This window comes from Grammomys surdaster, unplaced genomic scaffold (assembly GCF_004785775.1).
Source record: "Grammomys surdaster isolate TR1022 unplaced genomic scaffold, NIH_TR_1.0 169, whole genome shotgun sequence".
Lineage (NCBI taxonomy): Eukaryota > Metazoa > Chordata > Mammalia > Rodentia > Muridae > Grammomys > Grammomys surdaster.
The window spans coordinates 1,524,313-1,532,046 of NW_021604617.1; the positions used below are offsets into that span (position 1 = coordinate 1,524,313).

The 7,734-nt window shown below is 38.1% G+C and overlaps 1 pseudogene; it reads right to left on the reverse strand.

Moving 5' to 3' along the window:
• Nucleotides 1–1,976: 1,976 nt before the first annotated feature.
• LOC114620449 lies at nt 1,977–3,207 on the reverse strand (annotated as a pseudogene).
• Nucleotides 3,208–7,734: the final 4,527 nt, after the last annotated feature.

A 7,734-nucleotide genomic window follows, 5' to 3' on the forward strand; every position in this document is an offset into this window, starting at 1 on the left:
GTTAGAATTGAAAAATGGGACCTTAGGTAAATGAAAAGCTTCTGTAAGGCAAAAGACACAGTCAATAGGAAAAATTGCCAATCTACAGATTGGGAAAAATTCTTCACTAACCTCACATCTGACATAGGGCTAATATGCAAAATATATAAATAATTCAAGAAGCTAACCTCCAAAAAAAACAAACAACCCAATCAAAAATGGATTGTAGAGCTATCAGAGAATTCACAACAGAGGAATTTCGAATAGTTGAGTAGCACTTAAAAGAAATGTTCAAAGTCCTTAGTCATCAGAGAAATGCAAAACAAAAAAATCCTGAGATTCCACCTTACACGAATCAGAATGGTTAAGATCAAAAAATCAAGTGACAGCATATGTTGACAAGGATGTGGAGAAAGAGGAACCCTCCTCTATTGCTGGTAGGATGGCAAACTGGTACAACCACTCTGGAAATCAATCTGGAGGTTCCTCAGAAAATTGGAAATAGATCTACCTGAAGACCCAGCTATACAACTCTTGGGTGTATACCCAAAAGATACCCCACCATACGACGGGGATATGTGTTCTACTATGCTCATAGTGGCCTTATTTGTAATAACCAGAAGCTGGAAACAACTCAGATGTTCCACAATGGAAGAATGAATACAGAAAATGTGGTACATTTACAGTTATTAAGAACAAGTACATCATGAATTTTACAGGCCAACAGATGGAACAAGAAACTGTCATCCTGAGTGAGGTAACTCAGACCCAAAAAGACAAGCCTGGTATGTACTCACTAGTAAGTGGATATTAGACTAGGGCCTTTTATAGGATGTTTGAACAGATGACTGTGGCCTATTGAGAATGGCTAACTTTCAAACCTAGCAGAGCCCAAGCAATTTAGAGGTCTTCATAATCTTCTCACTCCTTCTTTGTCCAACCTAGTGAGTAATCAAATACTCTTCAGGTGTTTGCAGTCCATAGTTTTCCAAATTTTCTTTCCTCCGGAATCAACGTCATTTTAAACTGACTCTACTCTTTTGTTATTCTGTAGTGATTGGCTGACCCCAGTCCACCCTCTATCTACCCACCCAGATATTTACTATATTAAGAAAAGGACTCTATCTTTCCTGAAAGCAAAATAATAGGTTTTTTTTTTTTTTTTGCTTGCAGGTTGAAATTATACTGAACTGTTTCATCTTCTGGAGAATTAAATATTTCATACTCTAGAACTTTTTATGCTCACTCAAATCTTGTTTTAAATACATTATTTTTTTAAAAGGCTGCAAACACAAACCTGAGTGCAAATTAGGAAAGAATATTATTTAGTCCAAATTTAAAAAACAGGGCAAAGAATAATTTTTCTACCAGTGTATTCCAGAGCAATTATAATACAGGGTAGCTGTTTTTCTTAAAATAGTATGTACAAATTCACAAGGATGGCAGAGACTAAAAGTCATTACAGTATGATTTCAGTATGTCCTTGACAGAAGGAAGCACAGAAGAGGCAAACATAAGACCTAGGATTACACAAATAATTCAGCATTCATTGTTCTCAGTTCTGAGTATATAGTCACGCTTTTCAAAATAAACTATTCTCACTCCTCTGCTGCTGTCTGCTACCATGCAATTGCTTTCACAATAGAATGCATTTATATGCTAAGTGAGTGTGCTCACTGGGCTCCAGAATACCATTTCTTCTTGAGACCAGAATATTAAAGATAAATATTTGCAACTTCTGTGATAGTAAAAGAAGGGCACAGGAACTCCAGGACAAAGGTGGGAAAGAAAGAGAAGCTGGGAGTGTTGCCAGGCACAAGGAAACAGAGGCAACTGTCAGACCCTTTGGAGCACACAGGCTTAGGATGAATACCCAGTGACTGAGAACTTCATCCTGGTTTTAAATGGGTAGTGCCCCATTTTTTTTCTCACTGTATCTTTAGTTTATTCAAATAGGCTGTCTCTATTTGCTCTCTGGAATTTAATACATTTTAAGTTTATGCAGCAGGCTTTTTTTCTTCTGTGGTAGGTTTCTTCTCTGCTGGTTTCTTCAGTTTCTTGACATCCATAGACTTCTTTCCTTTCTTGTCTACAGCAGGCTTCTTGTCTGCAATCTCCTTTTCTGCTACCACCTTCTCAGATTTGGCTGCCAGTACAGCAGCTGCCACTCCCAGTTTTTTCACCTGAAGTTTGTCATTTCTGGCCTGGCGAAGAATGATATTCCTGCACATAGTCTTTGCGTAAGGGTTCAGCTTCAACATGATTCTCGGGTTCTTCAGTTGATTCTTCTTCAAGACTCTATGCTAAATCTTCTTGCATGGTGCTTAGAGGACTCTTTGGATCTCTGGGCTTTTCAAGATTCTGCTAAGGTCTATGTTCATCATCTTATGCATGGGAAGGTTATAGTTACTCTTGAGGAAAGCAACCTTATGCCAAATACCATACAGTACATCCAATTTCCAGAAAGCACTTTCAGTCTAAATGCAGAAACGCCCCATATGCCCACCAGGAGCAAGTCTCAAAATGTTCAGCTTGTTTACATTAAATAGAATAATTCCAGGATGTTTCTGAAGGCCTCGGTGATACCATTATCTTCATTATTGATGATGCAGGATCCCCTGCACTGGATCTGCCATTGGTTTCTCATTTTGCCCTTGCTAGCTCTCATTCTCTGAGAGGCAGAGAACTTTTTGATGTCATTCCGAGTTTTAAGTTTCTTAAGCAGCTGAACAGCCTCCTTGGTCTTTTTGTAACCTTCATCTTTATCTTCAACCACCAAAGGCAGTTCAGGACCTTCTTCAATACAATGATCTTTAGACATAACCAAAGCTGGTAAGGTCGAGGCAGCCAGGGCAGAACAGATGGCATATCGTTTTGAGGTTGTGTTCACTCTGCAGTTCCAGCAACTCCATGTTTTGGTTGGTGCAAACATGTGGCCCCCGTGACACATATTTCTAAAGACACCCTGGCCATAATGGTGGGTCCTGCCTCCTGAACTCTGGGAATTCGAGCCACAGCCGTGCCAGTACCCCAAGACTCAGCATTGGTCTGATGACCTAATTCACTGACAGCATAGGGATGTCTGTTGCTTTTCCTCAAGTTGGTGTGAATGCAGTTCACAATATCCAGTTGAAGGGGAGCTTTGAACACAGATGGCAAAGTGACATTCTTGCCAGATGACTCCCCCTTTTCAGAGTACACCGATATGAGGGGCCGGGAACAAGTCATGACAGGAAGAGGAGAAAGCCACCAGTAGTGCCCCACTATGTTGGCAAGCCTATCCTCATTGGAGGGAGAAATGAGACATAGATCATATTATATGACAATATTTTCTATATGACATTAAGTTTCTGTTCAACAAAAAAACTGTCCTTCCCACATTAAGGAAACATATCTAACAAAATGACATCTTAATAATCCTCTCAATATCAGTTCCCTATCCATAATCAATACTCCCTTAATCTGTTAATCATATAGTCACTGTTCTGATCTCATTTCTGTAACATCCATCTGTCCTGAAACAATCAAAAATTGAAAGGAGAAAGAGAAAAGTTCCATGCAAATTATAAAAACTTAAAGCAAAATGATTAAAGCAGTACTATCTTCTCCTGACTCCATTTTCTGTCTGCTCAGATGTGTCTCAGCCCACTAGCCCATAACAGCCATATCTTCCTAGACAGTACATTTGAGATTTTCACTGTGACTATGACCCATATGTATTAACTCAGTTCTTGCTAACAGCCAATGTGTTTATAGCTACTCTTTTTCTGAGTTGGTCTCCTGTGTCTCTATTCATAAAGACCTACTAGAACTGTCCACTTTAGGGAGAAATTTTATCTTTGTCTAACAACCTTGTGACTTTATAGCTCCTAAAATAGTCTACAATTTCTGAAGCTATGCTGGAACATAGGTACTGAGCTGTGGTTTGAAGCTATCCCCCAAGTCCAGGTAAAAGAAATCAGTTTCTAAATCAATGTATTGATAGTGTCTGGAAGTGGTTCTTTGGGAGATTGTTAGAGTTAGACTTGATCATGAGGTCAGGAAGTATTTTTTTTTAATAGCATTTCTAAAAAGAGGAAGAATCTTAAACTGTTAGTTACTTAAGCCTGTCAATCTCACAAAATGATACCCTCTGCCACAGTCAAGAAGAGGAGGTTCTTCAATACACACATGCTTATCATTGCCATGCTATACTTATCGACATCTCAGCTACCATAACAAAAATGAATTTCTGTTCTTTATAACTTATCTAGTATCTGATATTTTCTTAAAGCATCTGAAATTGACCTAAGGCATGTGGTATACGTTTCTCCATTTATTCAGCAAATACTGTTTTTCCTTGAGGAAATATGTGTCAGGACATGTATCTAATTCTGAAAGTTCATTTTTCCCATGATTGATATAGCAATAAAACCTAAAACTTAGCCATCTCAGTCTAGAACAGAAATATGTATAGAAATACATAAATGTAAACAGGGAGAGCCCAACAACTGGTTAGTCCAGAAAGGCATTAGAGATATCCCTTGAGAGACCAGTAAAATCAATGTTTATATTGCTCTGAAACTCTTTAACTTTGAGATTTCGGATTGTGAAAGATTAATTAATATTAACAATTGATTTGTTATCAATAAATAAACTAGACTATTGCTTATAAGAAATGCTAGTCCAATTATCAACTGGCAGAATGTTTTCCTGAACAAAAACAGAGGCTTGGGCTTCTCAGCGGTTTCTCTGAATTGATAACTCAATAGATGTCAGCTCACAAGACATCTCATATCAGTATCCATGGAATGATGTGCTACTCATGATTAAACTGACACTTTAATTTTATATAAAAAAAATGGGATGCCTGTGGGAGGTAATTTTGTAAAGATGTTGTTATTCTAGTGAGTTTTAGATCTTCCCCTATTTCGCAAATTCCTTTATTCAAGTTGGCATGACAACTTATGGTTATTAGCTTTGAGCCTTGAGATAAAGAATGGGTAATTCATTGTTGAAGAGAGAGGATTTGTTTGCTCTCAGGAAGAAACCTCCCCCTCATTAAGTTATCAAATCCCAAATGTCAGGCCTAAGCACTGTACATATGAGCAACACAAAATGAATTCAGAAGGTTGTATTTATATATATGTACATATATCATAAAGAATCTATATATTATTTATATACTAAATACATGTAATAAGGAATAAAAAATAAGCAATTTGAGGAGTTGGGCTGAGGTACATAAAGAATTGAAGAAATAGAGAAGACTGAATATTATTTAAATATAGTTTTCACATATGAAATGCTAAAAAATACATTTTTGTGTGTGATTGTGTGTGATTGTGTGTGTGTGTGTGTGTGTGTGTTTGTATGTGAGATAACTCCAAAAGTCCATTGGGAAAAATTTATATCTTCTGTCTTCTAGTGTTTCATTAATGTCTAAATATTGATGAGCTTTAAAGAAGCAAGTAATGAGAGCATAATTTGCTATAATAATTTCTAGATTCTTCTTCATAATAGTAAATACAGCCATTGCATGGATGGCCACTCTGGATTGCAGCACAGAGAAGCCTTCTCCCAGGAGCCCAAGGTTATAAGATTCATAGAACCAAGAAAGAACTGATGAGAAATAATAGATAAAACTAAGAGTTTGACTTTTAGATTTGTTTATCTGGGTCCGCTAACTCACTTACAGCAGGTCAGAGGGATTGCAGTACAGATGTCTGAGAGCTGCTCTAGTGAGCTCAGGGATCACAGAAAAGCAAAAGAAGAGCCAAAGATGGAGTGTATCTTAACACCTGCTGTTTTCATGCCTCAGAGTGACTCCTGAACAAACAGCTACTGGAAGAAGAGGAAAGAGGCTCACAGTGTACCTAGGGTCTGACAAATTCATAGCATAGACAAGTATAGAGAGTCTGCCTATGTTTACCCAATTTTTATCAAATCTACTTACTTTGGGGTTTCATGTGCTTTAGGAGTTCACTGTGCACTAGGAGCTGCAGGATTCCCAACATCTGATAGGCCTAAGTTGTCCTAATTAATATTATAGACCAGTTTCTTTATGAGAATATCATAGCTGCTATTGTGAGAGCCAAGTATTCAGATTGGGCAAATACGCTGGAGGAACATGTTTGAATCTAGCCTACTTGGCAATAGCTGGTCCTTCTCTCAGAGAACCTGCAAAAACACTGCAGACAGGCTTCCTAACCTAATAATTTAATTAACAACAAAGGTGCTGATGCTGAGTTCTCAGTACCATCTGTGTCCTGTTTCCCATGTTCTTCCCTGCTGCCTGTGTGATGACCAAAAAGCCAGGCTGTGGTCCCTTGCTAGGAATCTCCCCATTTGAGGTGTAAGAAGATGCTCAGCAATAAGTGTTCTTATTCTTATCAAAGAACTGGTCATGATGACTCTCAGTGCTTCTGGGGTCTACACTTGCCCCTGAGTCCTCACCATGTTGTTGACCCTCTGCTGTCTATCCACAGCATCAATAAATCTTCTAATAAATTCTATATTTTCTAGTAGTCTATGTCCCCCCACCTCTTGAAAGACCTACCCCATTCAAAACTTAACAGAAACCAGAAAATAGGCAAAGTGTTTGATGATTCAATGAAATTTATACATAAAATAACTAAAAGGGGAAACTGAAGAAGGAACGATACAACCATTTATATTCCTGTTTGGGGACAGGAAAATGCCAATGTTGGAAGGAAAATGAAAATTGAGGAAGAAGAAAAGGGACTAAGAGAAGGGAAGAGGGAATGACTTGGGAAGGAGCTAGGTATGGACATGCACATGACTAGAGTAAAGTGAAAAATAAACCCCAAACCTTACCAGGAAGGCCATTGATACTGTGTCCTATCAAAATCAGCCATGGAGTTCTTGTGATAGAGAGACCAGATCGCAAAGCTATGATGGAGGTTAGCAAGATCATTAACTCCCTGCAGCAAGACAGAGCCTCAGTATGAAATCCAGTAAGACAGGCTTCAGTTGATCACTGTTTGAGCCAATTTTGGAAAAAAAAAAAAAAAGAAAGAAAGAAGAACAAACAGCAACAACAAAAGGAGAATAATGGTATTTGGTTCTGAAGAATCCAAATAGTTTTAATGTATATGAAATTATAATCTCATCCTCAATATCTATAGCGCCTAGAGTGAAGGTAGAAATGTAAATGTCTCGACTTGAATATTCAGGCTCTGGGGTGGGAGGAAAAGAAACCATGTTTCAGTAGTGCTCAGTTTGATTGTCTGTCATAGGTTCAGGGCTGGGACCCCAGTGTGCCAACTTTCATAAGTGGGTGTCACGGGTGTGGTGCAAAGTTGGTTTAAGATAACCTGTGTCTTCCCTAGAAGCCAGTGAGTTGGGCCGCTTCTGATCAGGTGGCCTGTGGCACCCCAAGATTTTGTCCAGTTCTGTATCTTCCAGGGTTAACATTTTACACACTTAGTAATCCAAGATGTGCTTCCTGTAGGGCTGTCCCTGAGGGTTCCATTCGAGTGAACTGAGTCCCTAATAACTTACTAATGCTAACACAAAGAAGTAAAGGATGAGTTTTCATTGCAACTAATGGACTTTTAATTTTCTTCTGTGTATTTTTGGACATGTGTCTTCTCATTAAAATAATTTCTGCTACTTGCATTTATCTTGCTAATGTATTTGCTAAATATTCTAATTTTTGAGCATCATATATTTATGTAATTTAACTTTCATATAATATAATTCCATGTAATTTAACTTCAAGCACATACCCACTCTTTAGAGATGCTTATTGAG